The sequence below is a fragment of the Prinia subflava genome, chromosome 2 (genome assembly GCF_021018805.1).
Source record: "Prinia subflava isolate CZ2003 ecotype Zambia chromosome 2, Cam_Psub_1.2, whole genome shotgun sequence".
NCBI classification, from domain to species: Eukaryota; Metazoa; Chordata; class Aves; order Passeriformes; family Cisticolidae; genus Prinia; species Prinia subflava.
Genome location: NC_086248.1, coordinates 49,393,655 through 49,414,238, shown reverse-complemented (window position 1 = coordinate 49,414,238; position 20,584 = coordinate 49,393,655). Strand labels below are relative to the sequence as shown.

The 20,584-nt window shown below is 39.9% G+C and overlaps 1 protein-coding gene across 1 annotated transcript in view; it reads right to left on the bottom strand.

The window, feature by feature from the left end:
* Positions 1 to 20,584, bottom strand: part of SLC35F1 (solute carrier family 35 member F1) — a 226,561-nt gene that overhangs the window by 54,575 nt on the left and 151,402 nt on the right. The window lies entirely within an intron of this gene.

Here is a 20,584-nt window from a genome sequence, read left to right as displayed (position 1 = left end):
GAAGTCAAATCTAGGAATCTGAACATGCATTTTCATGAAACATGAAAGGCTTAATTTTTGGTGTCATGATTTTGATCCAGACTAAGTTCTGTTGTTAGATCTTATAATCTTCAGATGTCTTATTTCATGAGATCACTGATCACTGATCTCATGAAATTACTGATTACTTTAAGAGGTAAATTACAATTTTAAACTACACAAATAAAGTAGCTGATCATTTTATTAATGCCTCAGTTTCTTTCCTCCTGCCCATCCACTAGACTACATATGGTTTTCCCTTTGGAGGCAGACACAATGATTGGTGCCACTACCACAGGTTACTGCAAAGAACAGTCCATGTCCAGAACCATGTAAGACCTGAAGAAAGCTTGGAACTGTTTCAAAAAAACAAACTACTAAACCCCCAGCCTTTTAATATGTCAAGATAAAAACCACTGTGCTATTTCTAATACACAATTTTTCTATTCAAGTTGGTTAATCTCTTAGCCTAAACTTAGGTAAGCACTTTCCCAGAAATGGCAGAATGTGTCCTACTTGGTAATGCAGAGGGACAGGACCACAGAGAAGCTGAAGCCTTCCCTCAAGCCTGAGAGTTGATTATATCTTTCTGCATGAAATCTTCAAAATTGATTTCTGATCTACAATACTTTCAGACTTAAGTTACCTCTGAGCTAACACTGTAGTCTGTCAGCTTTTGACCCACTCTCATACAGAACTACTTCAAAACACAGATGATCTTGTAGATCCCTTCCAACTGAAATATTTTTCCTTTTCATTTTCCTTTCCTTTCCTTTCCTTTCCTTTCCTTTCCTTTCCTTTCCTTTCCTTTCCTTTCCTTTCCTTTCCTTTCCTTTCCTTTCCTTTCCTTTCCTTTCCTTTCCTTTCCTTTCCTTTCCTTTCCTTTCCTTTCCTTTCCTTTCCTTTCCTTTCCTTTCCTTTCCTTTCCTTTCCTTTCCTTTCCTTTCCTTTCCTTTCCTTTCCTTTCCTTTCCTTTCCTTTCCTTTCCTTTCCTTTCCTTTCCTTTCCTTTCCTTTCCTTTCCTTTCCTTTCCTTTCTCATCCTCTTTTATCCAGTACAAAACTATTTACAGCAATAAGAAGGTTTTTAGAAGAAAAAAACCCCTTGTTTTCAAACTTACTAGAGTGTAAGTCAAATGATCAAATGAAAGAAATCTGTATATAATTTATAAATGTGTAATTTGCATCAATAATTTATACTTCTGGATAAACTCAGGCATCTTAATCATATTCACAAGATTAATTACAGTCAAATAATCATAAAAGAAATAATATTCACTGTTTAAGGCAGAAGAATCAACTGATGCATGAGTTTTCGGGGTTTTTTTCCACCTTACATAGACTCATTACAAAATGTTGGTCCAGCCACCTACCCACTCTGTGACACTTTTTCCCAGCAGACAGATATGAATAATGAATTACCTACTTGTTATTCATGATTCCTACAAGTTTTATTCCCCAAAGCAAGAGATTTGACTGAGATAGAAAAAAAAAAAAAAAAGACCCAATGCAAATTGTCATTACTATTAACCATTCATAGATCAAGCAGACCCAACTGAAATGGAATACGTAGCCCTTCTTCAAAAGACAGTAAGAAAAGGATAAGGAAGCCAAGGACACTGATTGGACACTGATTAAATTGGACACTGATCCAATTTAAATCTAATCTGACGAAGAGTGCAAAGATATTACTTCCTATAGATTTAATAGTTAACTGAGCAGAAGAAAGGAAACCTAACCTTGCCACCACTATGTACAGGCTTGGAGGTACTCACACTACTTACCAGGCACCAAAGTCGTGACTCTGCATCTTCTTACACTGCTCATTCCACAGGAGCCACAAATCCCTAAGAGATCGGGGAATGGCCGATCTGGGGATCACCAAATTGCTGCCTAGCAGCAGGCACTGGCATGAATTATGAGCAAGGACTGTATCCAGGATATGGCACACATGAAGGAGAACCAGTTTTTTTACAGGGTATGAAACCTAGAGATATCCACTAAAAAAGAACCTCTCTGCTGGTGACTACCAAGAGACCAATACTATTAAGAGGAAAAGTCCATTGGTGAACAATTGAAAATTAGTGTTGTTTCTTGTGGCACCTACATACTCCAATGCTGAAAATTCTTGTTAGTTTTGCAATAAATTAATTGACATTTAAAAGAGCATTTTGAAGTAGAACATGATCGGAAGCTGATGATAAGAAGCCATGCTGGCAGAATTAAAACTTTATCTGGAGTCAATAATGTTAACCAAAAATATGTAAATCCTAACAGCCAGCACTATTTCATGTCATTATCCAGGGCCAAGGGGAGAACTGAAGAGTTCAGAATATATTATGGCTGGCTGGCCCTAGATATGGCTTTACAGATGCTCCATGATCTCTAGAGGTATTCCAGCACTCTTCTGTGTTAGAAATCTGCAAACAGACAGCCAGCATGACTAGTGAAGCATGATACCAAAAAATCACTGAACCATGCTAATTAATTGGCATAAAGCGTTGCCACCATGTCAACTAGGCATCTACAGGTAATTCTGCTGAAGAAACTGCTTATTCATTATCACACAATCCTGAATGAGTTCTCAGAATGACCACTAAGATTAGACATAAATCAACATGGTGTTGATGTGACCCTTGAAGATTTAGCAGTATTAGTATCAGATAAACAAAATTATACATCCCTATGTCTACATAAAGGAGAAAGAGATGTGGGAGGCAACAGGAACCATGGAGATCAGCCCTCCATCCTGCACTTCTTGCCTCTTGCTGGCAGAACTGGACTAGAAAAACTTTAGAATGGGGCTGGGACTGTAGCATTTTTCATAAGAAAAATACTGATTTTCTATGACTCAAACTCCATAAAAAGACAACTTAGTAGGTTTACGAAGCACCTCCAAAAGGTGCATAATCAGAGTAGCCAACTTTTGTGGGGTTTTTTGCCATCTTTTACAAGTGTGGTGGTCATGAGGTCATGACCAGCATGTAAGTGCAATCATACCCAGAAGGTGGTGCAAGTTGATGCAATACAGTTTAGCCATTGTTTTGCTCTAGCTAGAACATTAAATGTTAATTGAATGACCAGTGTGTACCAGTTTGCCGTCAATAAATTGGGCAAAGCAGCTTTGTATCAGGGACCAAAACTCACCTGTTCCTGGCCTTGCACAAAATAATGGCTGGAATACAAAGCAAAACCCCAAATCTACAGACAAAAGAAATGTTGTGTCCTTGCCTAGTGCAGTCTTGAAGTCTGAAATACACAGAATCTAATCACTGTAGCAGTGCTACAGAAGCAATAAAGAGTTTGAGAGCAAGACTGATAAGCAGTTAGATGATGCACTAGCAAGCTGGAGGTCTGCAGTCCTCTAAGTCTGGCAAAAGAGTCCCTGCAGTGTGATGTGCAACCTGAGAGATATTCCATCAGTGCTATTATAAAGTGATCTATTCATCTGATAGTGCTGCTGATGACTGCAGATTGTGCTCATGCTCAAGGTATCAAAAGAGTAATTAACTGAAGATAACATGCATTATCTTCCCGTGGAAGAAAATGATGGCAAATAAAAGTATGATAGGAAAATCCAGGATCTCATAAAATATACACCATAAAGCAGTGCAGTTTGGATCCAGGTATCACATGGTCAGAGAGCTAATGCCACAATGCTGCTGCTTAACCAGCAAAAGACTAGTATTACATTTGGTACTTGTTCTCCTACTGTACTAAGAGAAACTTCACCAATTCATCCAGAAACTGAGCTGTACGTCTTGGAAAAGCCAAGCATGGTTTTAGGGAGAGCTGGTTCTAGGGGCAGAATCTGGAGCCAGCACATAAGCTGGTACTTCCCAGAATGGTGGTTTGGTGCCCATTGGGGTTCTGATTCCAGGAAAACTAGCAGTTCTGGGAGGGCAAAAAGACATCAGTGTGGGAGGCAGCTACTGGAAGATGCAGCCAATACCCCCATTTTGGTTTCAGAATAAATGCAAGTAGATCACAATGGTATTAACACTCCTGAAATAATCAGCTCTTGGTGTCTGTCATCCCTGAAAATCTCAGTCACTTTCTGCACACTATTCTGTAATGTGTGCTACTGAATCATGCAGTGCTCAGCAGGGTGCATTGAAAATGAAACATCTCCCACTCCTCCTCACAAAGAATTCAAGAAAATGTGCATCTGAAAACACTGCTGAGAAGTATACAAACTTGACATAGCAGCTGTGAGGAGTGATTGCACCTCTCTTGATTCCAGTTGATTGCCACAAAGCTCAAAAAAATCTCCAGCAATAAAAAAGCAGTGATATTTACAATGAAGAAACTTATAAAAAACTATTTCCTTTACCCAAATCCAAATTTATAAGCAAATAGCTGAATGTGTCACTGGCATTTATCCTGTCTTGCCTCTGTTTTACAGATATTGACCCAGTAGCCTTTCCATGCTAATGAGAAGTAACACCTAACCAGAAATATGTCCAATTCATTTATAGGAGGAAATATTAATATGCTAGGAAGACATTCTGGCTGATAAAAGCAACATGAAATTCTATAATGTGAAACAACTAAGGGTTAGAATAAAAGGAGCTTGCATCCTATGCAATTAACATCCAAGCAGAAATTCACCAACTGATCAGGTAGCCAACCATTAATGTGTGAATTATGGCCATGTATCACAAGTAAGGGATGCCCCCTTACACATCCAGCTGGTTACTTACACACCACAGAACCTCTACCATCTTGTCATCTACTGTTTTATCCAGGAGCACATCTTTCTATGCTCACAAGTATGCACATCTGACTCAGACACACATGCTTTGACATCAATCCAGTTGTGCAAGAGCCATAATTTTTCTTCCTTTCTCCCATTCCACAGCTGAAGCCCAGAGGCAGTTCCATCACACAACAACTGTTCAGCACATGAAAAAAGGGAGTCAGTGCACTCTCCTTGCACAAGCTGCTAATAAAAGTAACAGAATGCTGAGGGCTGGGAAGCACAGACAGAGCATTAGCTCAGTTGGTTAGAGCATGATGCCAATAATTCCAGGGTTCTGGGTTTGATCCCTGCTTGGACCATTCACATAAGAGTTGGACTCAATAACCTTTCCAGCTCAGAATATTTTGTGATTCTCTGCCTGCTTTTTTATATTCTGTATATAAGAGTGATGCATCCAATGCTGAGAAATGCATAAGCACAGTGATTAATGAGAAGGAAACCATTCCAAAAGTAGCGGTCACCTTAGCAATCCCATCTCTCAGAAAACCCATCAGCACAGGCAGAATGAAGGCATATCACACAAGATCAGGCAGCCAGAAAGGGTGCACAGGCTGTCTGACCCTCTCAGAGAAAAGATGTGTCTGTATGGAAGACTCAGACTTCATCATAAAGGCCATGACAGGTAAGTATGAAATCTGGTTTATCAGCAACAGTAAAACATCTTCTGTGAGAGAAGTAGAATAATAACCTTTCAGGAAATGCAGCTAATAAAATAATTCCCAGAAAACACTGGGTGGCATCTAGCACCAAGAAAACCTTCTTGTAAAAAAAAAAAAAAAAAAAAAAAAAAAAAAAAAAAAAAAATTATGGATAGAAATTCTTTATGGAAGAATATTTATAGGTGATTAACCTGAACATGCAATTGACAGAAAAAGGAGGTAGCAGGTGCTATTGAGCCCTGAAGTACAGAAGAGAAAGCTGAGAGTTCTGTAACCCATCTAAACAAGAGTGAAGGTACATCATACATCTCATAACTATTCCCATTCTTTGATACTCAAATATGCATTCACAATTTTTTTTAATAGTGAGCCTTATTTTCTGCAGCCTTGTGCTCAGGGAGTGTAATCTGGGTGAGGACAAGTTACATCTGCTTTGTTCAGTGTGCCAATGGCTCCACAAAGTGCACAACAGCAGAGAGTTGGGGCTTTCTGTGATGTGGGAGCAGTGCTGGGTGTCCCCAGTTTACATCTTCCACACTGAAATGAATTCCTATGTGAAGGCTCAGCCCTTTCAGCCAACTTTACCACTGACAGTAAGACAAGCCATATACATAAAATGTGAGCAGAGGTTTCAGGTGAAATCTGTGCAGTGCAGCCTAGGTGAATTAGATCATTTGGGATGTTCACACATTTGTGTGTTTCTAGTTGCAAGTACCAGGCCGAGCTCTTATGAAATGCTGATGAAGCAAGTAATGTTTGAAGGCATAAAATTCAAGATTCCAGACAGATGGCAATGGAAGAGGGAGAGAATGAAGGCAGCATGTGGACATAACTGTGCTGCTTGGACATATGCCTTCACCTGATAAAACTATACATTCAGTACCTGCATAGAAATGGTTGCCTAAATACTTTGCTAGAGATGATATTAGGCTTACAGAAGTAGAAACATCCCCCAAGCCACCACACTTTATAGGCTGGTCATGAGATCTCTACTGATCTCCCAGCAAGTACTGATGCTGACTGTAACCACAAGTGCACCAGTAGGAGCTCATAAAGCCCTTCTTTTATTTTGTTTTCCTGATCTCCATTTCTCTCCCTCTTAATATTTTAATGGAAAACCACAGTCAGCCTTTCCATGGTCTGATGGAATGCATCCATTTATTATCCTGCTCTTTACTGTCTTTCATGCATCATGTGTACTAACACTCACATATTCTCAATAATTTTGACCTGGTAATATCAGCACTTGCATAGAAAATCTCTGCTACTCCCAAGTGAGCTAGAAGACAACTCCAATTGGATGATTTAGGTTGTTTATGGGGTTAATAACAATTTGGTTTCATTTTAGGCATATAGATTTAAATTTGTTTCCTAGATAGGAAAAAGTAATAAGCCATTTTTAGTTCAAAAAAACAGAAACCATCAGAGATGTCTTTTGTTGTGGCAGCAAAAGACTACAGAGCTCTCCTGACAACCTCTCTATTTTTTGGTCTCTTCTTATGCCTTGCTCTATTTAATGTTGCTGAAGAGGAATGCACACTATCTGGTCATAAAACCACAAAATTTCTCCTTCAGCAGAAAGAATGGGCTAATATAGTTCTTCTGTATGACACATATGTCACCTTTACAATTGCATCCAAGACAGATAACATCCAGGAAAAATAGCTTTAAGAAAGAAACAAACAAAGAAACAAACAAAGAAACAAACAAAATCCTTCCATATGTAGGTCCAGGAAAGCATATGCTTTAGCATATGTGTAGTCAAGATATTGAACTACAAAGGCTCATTTACTGCCAAATTCTGAGTTTCTGAAATTAACAAGATCCATAATAACTATTCAGGTCTGCTGTGATCTGTCTTATGCATCTCCTCCAAAAAGTTCCCACTTCAAAATAAATGACTGCATTTATAACTGTTTTCTTGTTTACATAATTTGCAAATAGGAAAGACTAAAAAAATCTTCCTGGGATTCAGACTTCTGCATCAATTTCACCAGTCAAAAAGGAATAAAATTTGCTTAGACAAAAGTGAACATATTTTATGAAAACTGATTACTATCTCCAGTGTGTAAACATTTTTGCATTAAAATTCTGATATATTTGTTTTACAAGTTTGAGGTTTCATTTTGATTTTTAGTTGATTGATTTTGTATGGGTTTATTTTATTACTTTTTAATAACTTCAGAGAAAGTCAGAAGAAGCAACGTGAACAGATGGACTCATGGTCTGATATTTGTAACATAAAACCTGTCAATAGAATAGTTGAAATACTTAGTATTTTTAATCACATTATTTTGGTAAATCATACAGCAAATAGAGATTCTTTGATTTCAAAAAGAAGGTAAGATGTATCATAATAGAGTAAATAAAATAATATTGCTACTAGTCACTACTCAGAGTATATACAGAGTATATTCTGAGATGTGTCTTCACATTCTCAGTTCTTGATTCAAACCTTCAGCCTTCCAGCATGCAGTCCTCTGTCAGAGAAAAGGGCTAGGGCAGATGGATGGCTTCACCCAGGCAGCAAGGATATAATTCATGCACTCTTCTTTATCATCTTATAGAGATCATATTTACCTGCTGCAAGTACAGTGTTAGGTAGAGAATTTAGACTAAAGACTGGAATTGAGTCTCTTTTGAAGGAGAGTTTGACACCAACAGGCCTTTAATAGCTCTTGCAATCAATATTTTGTGAGCTGGAAACACACATACAGATGCTTCCAAGTGTTGGTTTGATCTGCGGTCTGAAAAATTCCAGCATTCAAATGCAAAATACTCCCCAAAATAATTATGCTCTCTCCTTCTTCCACTTCACCTTGCAGATTACTCCCCCATTTGTACTTTTTTCCCTACACGCCCACTGCAGCTTTACCTTTGTTTTTTCAAACTATTTTGCTGCATTCAAATATGAAGGTATCCCACGCTCACAGCCCACCCCTGTGGTTAGCTTGCAGCAATTTAGGCTTACACCTTCCACCACACCACCATTTGACTGTGTGGCATCAGCCTTGAGCCTGCTATTTCACCTTCTGTGTCAGCAGCTGGCACGTGCCTTTATGGCCATGCTCACCAGCTCAGCAGATTTACCTGCCCCCAGCTGAAAAGAGCAGGGCTGGCTGTGCCCAGATTCTACAAGAGAGCAGCAAATCCCCTCTCCTCTGACAGTTTGACAACCATCTAGGACCTTTTCCAACAGTTACGTAAAAAATAAAGTTTTCCAGCCAGCAGAAGACATGTGGGCACGTCTCTGACCAACCTGATCTAGCTGAAGATGTCCCTGATCATTGCAGGGGGGTTGGACTAGATGGAGCTTTAAGGTCCCTTCCAACCTGGACTGTTGATGGTTCTATGATTCCAAATGACTCAGCTACCCACAATATCCTCGGCATCTGGCACGTCACAAAGGCTCTGGCTACCTCTTGTCACTCCCACCTTCCTCACCAATGCTGCTGCTCTCAAAAGCAAAGCTACTCAGCCCCAGCAATGAACACAACACAAAAATCAGGATTTTGGTATGTAATTTTAAGAGCTGCTTTACTGACACACGAGTTTACACTCATGTCACTGCAAAACACCAGCAGGTGTTTAAAGAGCAAGGCACAGGACCAGACAATATCCCTTCCATCAGAAGCCTGCCTCTCCCTTGTCTGTAGAAGAGAAAATGTATGCTGAGAAGGAAATTGCAGGACCAAGAAGCTGCAGCTGGGACTGGACTTGGGAAGCATTAAGGGGGAAGGAAAGTTCCTGTATAACTACAGGGCTACTGAAATGCTAATCTGGTATGCCTTCAGCATTTTTGTTCTTTGCATTTCTATTCCAGTAAAAGACAGTGGGTTTTCCTTTCCCCTTAATCACTGCTTCATACTGTAGCATGAAAATCTGGAAACCTGGGGTTTCACACATAATTTAGATGGAAGTGAAAGGAGGTGAAGGGTATTGCCTGTGATCTGAAAGGTGAGTGGAGTTGTAATTATACAGAGAGAACTGAAGAACCACATTTTAAACACCACAGTGCATTAGTGAACCACACTATAATTTCATCACATGAGATGAACGCAAGCTCTCCTATCCAGCTATTCCTATTTTGCAATAATGTTTTCTGTGAGGCTGGTCTGGGTATGAGGAAATCAAACAAGGGGGAACCCAAATTCCCAGGTTTCTGGACTAAAAAGGAAAAATTCTTTGTTATATGGGAAATTCTGATTGGAAACATTCATGAATGTCTTGCCAGGTGAATTTCTCAGGTCATCAGTCTTCTAAATATGTGAATAAACATATTTCAATTTTCCCTTTGCGTCTCCTTGCACAACAGCTCTTCTTGTGGAAATGTGTCATTCCTGACTTTCCAGCAGTGCCTGTATGAAATGGCCATTGAGGCCCAAAGCCTTACACTCACCCAGGGTTTGAAAAGTTTTTCTGCTATTTCCTGCAAGAGCTTCTGGTGCCAGGTTGTCAGCCTAGTGTGTACTCTGACAAGGGTTTGCTCTGCAAAGTCTCCTGCTCTTCCTCCACACTGGCCCCACTGCCACCTGTCCACTGGAGCTGCCTGGCTCCATGCCCTGCAAGACACCATTCCTGACAACTCCCCCATCCAACCCTTCACTGATTTTATAAATGACACATCAAAAAATGCCCTATGCTCATATTCATGTTTAATTCCTCCTCCTCAGACAAGCAAGGCAGTTCATGAGAGCTCCCATTGACATCCCCTGTGCTCTCATTTCTCATCCACTCCATGTCTAGCACTTCAACACAAGGCAGAGACTGAGAAAAGAAATATTACTATGCCTGCTTTACAGTTTTACTTTCTATGTATCTGCTTGACCATCAGCCTGAGCAGCAAGGTGCAATTTAAATGAACTGCTGTCATTTATACATGAGCTGCCATTTAGCTGCATATTAGAGGAACACAGCTTTAAAAAATTGTGATGAGTCTGTTAGCTTCCCTTAATAACATCTTTCAAAACCAGCAGTGATATTGTTCTAAAAAAACCTCCTCTTGTACTTCAAATTCTCATCAACTCTATCAGTCCTAAGAGCATTAGCTAAGGTTTGAGCAGTTCATTATCTCTTTTACATTCATTTACATGCCATTGTGCTTGACACTGGATAATAAGGCTTATTCAGCAATACTTCATTTTTTTGATCTGGTAAATTTACTACAGGCCTTATTCTTTAAATTGATTTTATGTTTATTTTTCCCCATCACTTGCCTTCTTTTCTTGCAGCTTAGGGCAGCACAGACATTTGAATGTAAAATAGTAGGGGTAACATCGATTTTTCAGTTATTATACTTCCTGCTCGGTTTCTCTTGACCAAAGGCTCCCACTCCAATAACAAAAGGACCTTCTGTTTCCTTCAGATGTGGAAGCTTTCTTACATAGGCACCATTTACTGGATGAGAGACATCAATCATATTGCTAGTGTTGGGTCTATTGCCACCAAACACAGAAAACTGGCAGTGGGACCAGAAAAGATCATGTTTTCCTACTGAGATTCACACCCATGTATGGTCCAGTTTAGCAGCATGAACTTGCCATGGCACATGGGTCCCCTCTGGAAAATGTTCATCTGAGCCCTTGGAAATGTTTTTGATCTTCTTGTTTAGCAGCTGCCTGCTTAGGCTCATGCTGTGGCCATCACCAGCCTTTGGGGGTGTTACAGGCAGTTATTTAGGCTCTGTAAATTAATTTGGTAGAAAAGGACATTAGTTTAGGCATATGGCCGATAGTCTCTTCTCCTCTCCAGATAAATAACCCAGCAACTATGCAAAAGGCAGTTAACAGCTTCCCTTTGGGTTTTATGGAAACAAATTTCTTTTAACATCGCCATAATTATGGTAAAACTTTTTCATAAAATGCACACCAGTGCATTTAATTAAAACAGATCATTTCTCTAGTTAAATAAATACATACAGAAACACTGAGCCTGGGCAGGTGCAGTAATTATTTTTTCTGCCATTAGTCTGCAGTGCCATATTTGTGACCAAGAAGAGGCTTTTGAGGCAACTTCATCCTCTTTCCCTATAGGTATGTTGGAAGGAAATGGGGCTGATCCCACACTCATGCTAGAATATGAGACTGAATGGGGAACAAAATGATCTGGTCCTTATGATAACCTCCTCTTTTACAGCCAGGAATTAAAAATATATTTACTTCACTTTGGAACGGTCCTGATACAAAAAATAAAGGCAGGCGAACAGCATCTGCTAGGTCAAGCTTTCCATCCCCTGTCCCTGAAAATCACCAACCCAAATGTCACTTGTCTGTGTCGTTTCTCACAGAAGGCAAACCGTATGTTACACTCCCAGTGTCCATACACTCCTGCAGCTCCTAAATAGCCGACTCCCCTAATGGCTGTTGGCCAGATTTTGGTTCTCTTCCAGCGCTGAAAGGCAGAGAGGGTAGGAGATGTCCTGCTGCTACTCTCCTTTCATTTAGAAAATGGAAAGGCTGTCTGGCTGCCAACTTGTCAGTGCAAATAAGTCCCCTCTGCAGACTTTATCAGATGAATCCCAATGTGAAAACTTTTTACATATGAATTGCTTTGCAAGGAAGGCTCCACTCTTTTCAGAACAAATAAGGAAAAGAACAACATAATGGAAGTGAAAAAGTAAAGAACCTGCACTGGAAGGTCACTTCAAAGGAACAAAAGTCCACATGGTTTCTTTCTCCTGTTCTTTTTCTTTCTTGTTTTACAGTTGGCTCTCCAGTATCTACATGCTGCTCCCTTAACGCAGCACCTTAGTCACCACAAGCCTCATCAGTGTACAATTAATTACTCCAGTTAATCAAAGCTGAAAGGCTGAAGGAACTGCAGTGCGCAGCAGACCAGCAATGGAAGCTCTTACTCTCACCAGGCCAGAAGCCAACTGACAGCCCACTAGGGGAGCAAAGACAAGAAGAGCTCACAGTTATCCAATTTTCAGCAGCCTAGGCAGAATGGCCAGCTGAAAGGAGTATCAGTGTGTAAAAGACAAACACTTGTCCTGGAAAATCACCAGCACTGCAAATGGTAGCCAGGACTGTGGTTATATTAAATCAATATTGTCAGTTACTTATTAAATATTAATCTAAGATATTAAAAAGGGAGCATTCCTCTGCCTCTGCCAGAGACAGCTTGTGTAATCACATGCAAATCACTTCATTTCAGTTCCTCTCAAATTCCCATCTGTAAAACAGATAATGATATTTTCAACCACTTTAAGCAAGCTCTTCTCTCTGGGCAGGCTCCCGGGCCACTTTTCAAAACTCACATCCACATCCTCACAGGGACAGGCACCTCCAGAGCCACTGTCATGTTACAGAAGAGACATGGCACTGAAGATCTAGGGTCGCACCAGCTCTTGCTGGTTGCAAAGGGGGAAGAGCTGGGGCTAAAAAGAAAAGAAGTGTAGATTGGAGTGCTTCAGGTAATTTTTTTGTCTTAAAATCAGCTGACTCTGAAAAGCACTGTCCTCAGCCACTGAAAACAACTGTTGAGACAGACACTGAAGTGTTTTTAGCTCTCTTGGAGGATTCACAGTGCCAAGGGAATGTAATGCAAGAACGGGTGACAGTGACACAGAGTTGTCAAAAAAACCCCACAGGACCACACATATCTGTCACAGAAAAAGGAGTGTTAAGGACAGGAGAGAGGCACCAGATACCATCTTTAGAGGTTCCCTGCTCAAGCAGGGTCTTGCTAGACTATGTTGTCCAGGACTGCATCTAGAAGGCTCTTGAGTGATATTCTGACCTAATGACATGCATATATGAAAGAACATAGACAACAAGTGCAAGTAAACCACAAAAATGCCATCTCAGCACATACATCCTATTTCTGCCAACAGTATTTTAGCACCACAGAATACTGCTGAACCTAAACTCCTTATTAAAGTTAAGCACTTGTCCAGATTTTCTGCTGAATTGAGATGAGCTGATGAAATGAGATCCTAGAATATAATAACTGAAGTACAAGGGAACTTTAAGCCTAGACAGTCATGGAAAAATCATGTTCTTTATGCTCTTGAGAAATTCCTGTACCATATTTATTTCTGTCTTCCTAAGGACGTGCTGTGGATGGAAAGCCAGGTGAAGTGACAGTGGCTCAGCAGAAGGACACCGGGTGAGGTGGTGCCCAGGCCTGAATGCACACAACCCAAGCAGAGTCAAGCTTGGATAGCAATGCACAGAATAACTCTACAATAATGCCTGTTCGTGGTGACAATTACAGTTCTCTAGGAAAGGAGCCTGTGTTTTCCAAGATTTTGTGATTTTATGATGGATTCTTAGCCACATATTGTTAAGAATTTGTAGAGAAAGAAAACATGAGAAAAAATGGACACTGTTGATGGGTTACTGCTACTTTCTTTACTATAGTTGATACTGCCCATTAAAATAAACTTGAAGCTGAACAGAAACAAGCAAGCTAATGTCTGTAATACAATAATTGCCAGCAGGGCATCTACTTCATAAATCTGCATGTGAGAGATCTAAATCATAAAAGACAGATTAGTTTTCATTACTTCTCTCCTAACATGACAATTTCAATGGCCAATTATTTTCTAACATGTTTGCCATAGGCATAGGCATGACAGAATTTATGTCACATCTTTAAGCCAAGACTCTCACAAACACAGATGTCAAGGCTTGTATTTGTTACTGCATCTCATCTGAAAGCCAGGATCAGTAAGAATAAAGCTTTCAGAAATAGCTATTTGTGTGGGGTGCCAAAGCACTCAAAAATAAATAGATGCATATTTTCAGGTCAGTGAAAGAAAATTTTGGCCACTAATACAATCAGTTGAATGAAAAGACCTGAGTGCAAGACCTGAGCTTTAACTGGAAAGTCTCAGCAATTAATGATCCCACAGCAGACAGGGTCAGACTGTTCCCAGTCTCTCTCAGAGGGAGAATGGACTTCTCTTCTTTGAGGGGCCTCTGTAGAGGAGATGTGGGAAGTGCAGCACTGATCTCCCATCCTGGGGAAAGACAGCAGTAATGACAAGGGCTGTGGGATGCTTACACTGATTTGAAGCTGTGGATCTGGTATTCCAACACATGGTGGGGACCACTTACAGGGAAAACACTTGTGCCACTGTCTTTGTAGGTGGGCTGTGTCATGAGGACACATCACCCTCCAGCAAAGAGCAGCTCAGCCTGGTGCTGCCCAAACACAGCTGCTTACATTGCTCTGCACCCTGCTCTCACCCACTGGGGCGAGACTCACCACTTCTGGGACACAACTGCAGGAACCCAAAGGAGGAGACATCTGGGGTTTTTTGAGACGGATTGGCTGGAGAACTAGAGAGGAAGGAAGCAGGAAGCACCAGCTGAAACACCTTCACATCCAGACATCAGCTAGGAGCCAGGCAGATTCTGCTCAGGTTTTGGGAGTGGGCCTCCCCACAGTTGCTCCATCTGTACTTGTTTCACTGCCCTGGGATTGGGCTGATCCCAGCACTGCTGCCCAGACTTGCTGCCCATCAGTGAGGCCCAGAGGGCTGTGATGGGGAAACACCAGCCTAAGGGGCTTTATTGAATTGAACAGATTTACAGTGAAGGTTCCAGAGGTGAGGAATGCAGCACCAGTCTTTTTTCTACCATCTACTGTATTTTTATTTTTTTTCAGTTTGTCTTTGTCCTACTTGTTACTGTAACTATTAAGATACATCTACAAATGCCAGCCCAGACTTTCAGCCAGCCCTTTAAGACCTAAAGGATTATCCCAACCTAATAAAATCCTCCTTTCTCTGCAGAAAGTGACAACCTTCTACCTGCTCACCTGACAGTGGCACCATCAGCCACTGTAATTGAAGTTCAGAAGCATGCCAGACACAAGAGATTGGAGGTTTTTTGTTGCTGCTCTCTATCAAAACAAACAACAGAATCATAGACAAATTTGCTGCTAAGAACAAATGTAATTTATCCACAGATTCTTTTTTTTTCTGTTCAGTGCTCTGTTTTCTTAACCTATATTAAGTTGTTCAACAGACTTCTGACTTATTTGAGTGGTATCTGGCAGCTAAGTGCTACCCAGGCCAAACTTCTCCCCGGCCCATAATGACAGCCTATCATTGGTTCTAGCACCCAAAATGAGGTAGATTTATGAAATTAGGGAAGCTTTATGAATGTTCTGCATTGAAATTAAGAGATGAGATTCGGCAATTATTGTGCAGTTTTTCCTTCCACTATCTCCATGTTATTCCCAACCTGGAATGCTATGAAAGGCAGTAGCCAAATCAGTCTCCTGTGGGACTGCAGTCTTTAATTGGGAACGGGACCGATTTCCTTCATGGCTGTTCTCAGAGGAGGGAAAGCCCCAATTCAACTCTTGCTTTTCCCCAAGGGAGCAAAAAAGAGAAGGGAGCCAGGGTGAACAATAACTTCAATCAGCCGCACATGCATGAAACAAAGGCAATTTTTTTTTTTTTGCTGCACAGCCAGAAGAGGAGGGGTCTGACTGGCATTCAGACTTTGCAGCATCTCACTGTGGGAGAGAGGTCTTCTGCAGTCATTACTCTCCTATGGTGCTTGCTATTGACAGCTCTTTCAGCTGACTCTGGCAGAGAATAAAAGTATCCCTCTCAGTAATATCATTCACTTTCCCTGCTGGCTGTTCCCCCTCTCTGTGCCTCTTCCAGAGCACATGTGCAGCTGACACTGAGCAAATATGGTGACCTCCTCTGAATATGCATAAATGCAAAGGATTGTCTGATTTTTTTTTTCTCTGCTGCCATGGCTGACTGAAGCAATAGCCCAGCCAGCATTTTGCTGATGAAAGAATGCACCAGTCTGCAACTGCTAGCCCACAGATGGCCAACTCATAAGTCTGGCATCCAGGCTCATATTTAGTCTCATAAGCAATTTCAAAAGCATATAGTTAAAACTGATGAGACATTGATGGTCAAATAATGTGCATCTACTTTTATTTTCTTAAAGCAGTTGAGAGGTACATCAATGAGCATGGACTAGATAGCAGGGAGAAGAAAATTAACGTTACCAAATTAATTTTTAGAATTTAGCTCTGTAGTGCTTGGCAATGAGAGTGTGCACAACTGAAGTATATTGGATGTGAATACAGATTAAAGAACAGGCTTTATTCCCACTGCAGCTATGTAGATCCAAGACTGCTGAACTTCTGTAGGTTATACACATGACAAAGGCAGATTCACCATCTCCATGCCTTTAAAATCAAAATGGGGGTGTCCTCACAATGATATGGGTAAACATAATTAATTTTGCTCTCGATTGTTGAGCATAATACCCTTTAGTTGCCTTTGGCTTTTTAGCACTTCAGCCCTTATTATCTGAAAGCATTTTCTTTTTCCATGAAAAGTTAAAGGCTCATTTTTTAGTCTTAATAGAAAATGATTAGTATATTATTTACACTGTAAGACCAGAATATCTAAAATAAACATAAAACTGATTAAAATACCAGAAGAAAGAGTATTGAGGTCTGCTGAGGCTTATTTGCTCTTCTGATAGTCATTGTTATGAGGAAGACAAAGAAAATGAACAGTGCCATTGTCTGATGAGTGCATTTACACTAGATTTGCTTCAAGGACTTTACAACACAAAAGTAAGGGTTGAATTAATCACAGACAAAATTTTAAGGAATCAGTAAGTCAGTGAAGTATTTGGGAATGTCAGTGTACACTCATTACTGATGGTCTGCCTCTCTTGTAGGATAAAGTCAATAAGTCATCTTTATATTGCCCTCCTCCCACTTCCATCAATGAAAATTGAACATTTCTTATATTTCTTTCATTTGTGCTTATATTCCTGCTAGTGGGCTCCCACAATCTGTTGGTCACTGACTCCTTGGCTGTTCCAGCTGGGACAATGCTTCCAAATGGCTGTAACCACCAGTGCCACCAACAAAGACACCTGCAAGAACTTCACTCTTCTTGAGCCTGTGATGCTTACCACTTGCAACAGGTTTCCTGCAAACCCCACCAAACATCCAATTCTCACCTGATACAAACTGCTGTAGCTAAATTAGAGTAACTGTTGATTTATACTATGTCATTCATATCTGTCCTTAAATCCTGAACACAAATCTTCCAGTAGGCAGCCAGAGTAATAACAAAATTTTCCTTGCAAAAGCTTAAAAATAATCTAGGATTCCATTATAGGTTGCTTGTCATTACTGTTAAAGTCTTGGACATTTCACAATAAAAAGGTAGTTTAACAGAGCCAAACACAAGAATATCATGGCAGAGATGAAGGATAAGAAATCATCCCTGGTGGTCAGTATTGCTGCTAATAACTGCCATGTCTTAAACAAATGAAAATAGTTAGTTCCCAGTAAGAAAAAGCAGAGGAAGCAGGCAGCTGGAGAATGGGAGGAAAAGAGGCAAAAAAAGAAGCATTTATAAGGACTTGTGTCAGGAAACAGAGGTAAAGAATTCATCAGCACTGAGATTTTTAGTGAGCTTTCAGCAAACCTGCTGTTATAGCATAGTTAGTTAGATAAGCAATAAAAACTCAGCTGAAAGAATCCTGCCAAGTTTGTTCGTTCTACTAGCAGTATTGTGAAAGAAGAGTCATTGGCACAGCTTTGTTATCCAGTGGAAGAAGTGAGCATCTGCTTCTGCTGTGACCCCAAAAGACACTTGTCCTCTTACAGTCTGCAGTGCAAAGTCCAGATAAGAAGAGTTAGCCATGAAGGAAAGAAAAGGAAGACTAGGGAGCCTGGAAAGAGAGAAAAAAACAACCCTCTAATAAAACTAAATTAAAAGTAACAGTCAAAATCTGACAAGAGAGTGTTGCTTATCAAGGCTAAAAGTTATTGAAAACTTTAATACATAATTCAGCATGTAATCTTTAACTGTTAAGCTGCCTCAAAAATCTGTGTGGCATAGCAGCCACGTAGCAATTCCTCTGTTTTGTGGCAAATAAAGACAAAAAGTGTTAGTGCCAAGTTCTGTAAATAATCCTTGAGCAGTGGTAAGAAATTAAATAAGTCATGCTTTATTCTACTATTATATATGTAATCCAGGGGCACAAGTTGTCATATCAGGCATGACTACATAGTGCATGACTTGAAAGAACCAAAACAGTTTATTTTGATGTAAAAATTATATATTGCAACTCACATATAAACCCCAACAGTTTCATTTTGGACAATACTGAAAGGGTAATCTTGGACTTTCAAAGAATGAAGCAGTGTGAAACATTCGAGAAAAATAACAAGCTCCTAAAGCATTTCACTACTGCTGATCAATATTTTCTTTGTAAAACACTGCATGCACAAAAACAGGGGAAATAAACTCTGTTCAAACCCAATTACCTTTGAACTGAGGCAAAACTAAAGTTCAGAGTTCGTTTTCCAATTCATATTTTAATTAAAGAACTCAACAAAATATAGAGAAATTCAAAACTATTTATATTTTTAGCAATAACATTTGAACAGTAACCTAGCAAGCAATACAAACCAACCAGATCTATAAAACACATCTTCTGTAGAACTGAAAAGGCCATTTTGGGTTTCATCAGAGGAAGATGAAGGAGCTGCTATTTAACACAACACCTGCTATATCTTCAAGTGCAATTTTTCATTTGAATTGTTTCTAGTAACAGCTGATTGTGTTCAAGCACACAGCAGTAAATTAAACAGGTGAAAAGAGCCCTCAAAAATCAGTATGTGCAAATTGTCCTTTTAATTAGTGTTAACTGAAGACAAAAAAAAAAGGTTGGCTGAGATTGATTTTTAAATCAAGGGTCAAGCCTTGTTGTTGCCCAGTGACAAAATTCTTATAGGGTAACTGTGATCACTTCCATAATGAACATGTCTAAACCAGAACTCTGAGTGATCTTTGTGGACAGAGCAACTACAGAAAACTGGTTTTAGTAATAGCTTTTAATGAGACTGATAAAAATCCCAAATAAACCAAACAAATGTGAGGTTCTTTTGTTTTTCTTTCAGTACCTAAAAAGGGATAGTTTTCTTTGCTGAACAGGTGATTAATGGACTCCGACTGGAAGGCAAAGGATGCATTTTGACAAAGGATGTGTGAAACCAGTGCTGGTCCCAGCCTTGGGCTGTCTTTCCTGCTTCCACACTGCAGGATCCTGCTCACACATATATCAGATAGAAGATGAAGCTGCTTCTTGATAAGAATAACCTTAGCTGATCCCAGACTTCATGTGGGAATAAAAGTGCGAGAAAAGGAAAGATAGAGCAATGCTGAATCTGACATGGGACAGATTGCACTGCAAGGAAGGCATCTTTCTGTCCTCTTATGCTGAGATGCAGTAGGTACAGCTAGAAAGTTCTGGGAAACTCCTTTAATGTGAAATTCTGGATTCAAATATCTCTTGCCTCAAAACCCTCTTACTGAACACTATTTTACCTGATTGGTGTTAGGTGTTTTACAGCTCAGGAAATGAAGGACTATATTATGCGTGATGTTCTTACATAATTACATTATATAAATCTGCACTGCATTAACACAGAAGTCAAATGGTTTCACAGTGTAATTTGAATAGGCCTCTTTGTATTTTAGACATACTTGCATTCCCTGTCTGTTAGATTATGACATAACAATCTAGTTTTTAGTAGGATAGTTTCAGTTTCTTGGAAACAAGCACTTGTAACATCCATTCCAAAAATAAATGCACTTTAAAAAACCCTTAGTATTCATCTATTGGTAGGCAACATTTCTTAGATGCTGCTGTCCTAAATTTTAAATGAGGATAGCAATTTTTATTGCTTTCATCTCAAAGAGCTTTAACTGATGAGACAGCTGTGAATGGAAACCCATCCATGGAACCTTATGTTGAGCCAAGTATGTCCAACAATCCACTACACAGATGAACAGAAAATGCTTCTTCTCTCTGCTCATAAAAAATCCATTGTATATTAAGCTGTTATTCTATAACCAAACTCCAAAAAGAAGCTGCCAAACTGCACACCCCTAGTAATGCTCAAGGAAAGTTTCAGAATATTCTTTGCAATGCAAATATGGATGAACCATAAGTCAGGGGTGTTGCCATGAGGTTTTTTCCTGTGTGTCGAGAGTTCATGTTGAAGGAGAGATGTGCAGTTTCTCCCGCTGGTTAATGTAAACACCAGCCATGTTTTGCTGTCTTTCATTGTTTACATATTTCTAGTTGGGAGGAGAAAGGTGACTGACAGTTGGCTTGGCCAGTGTGGAT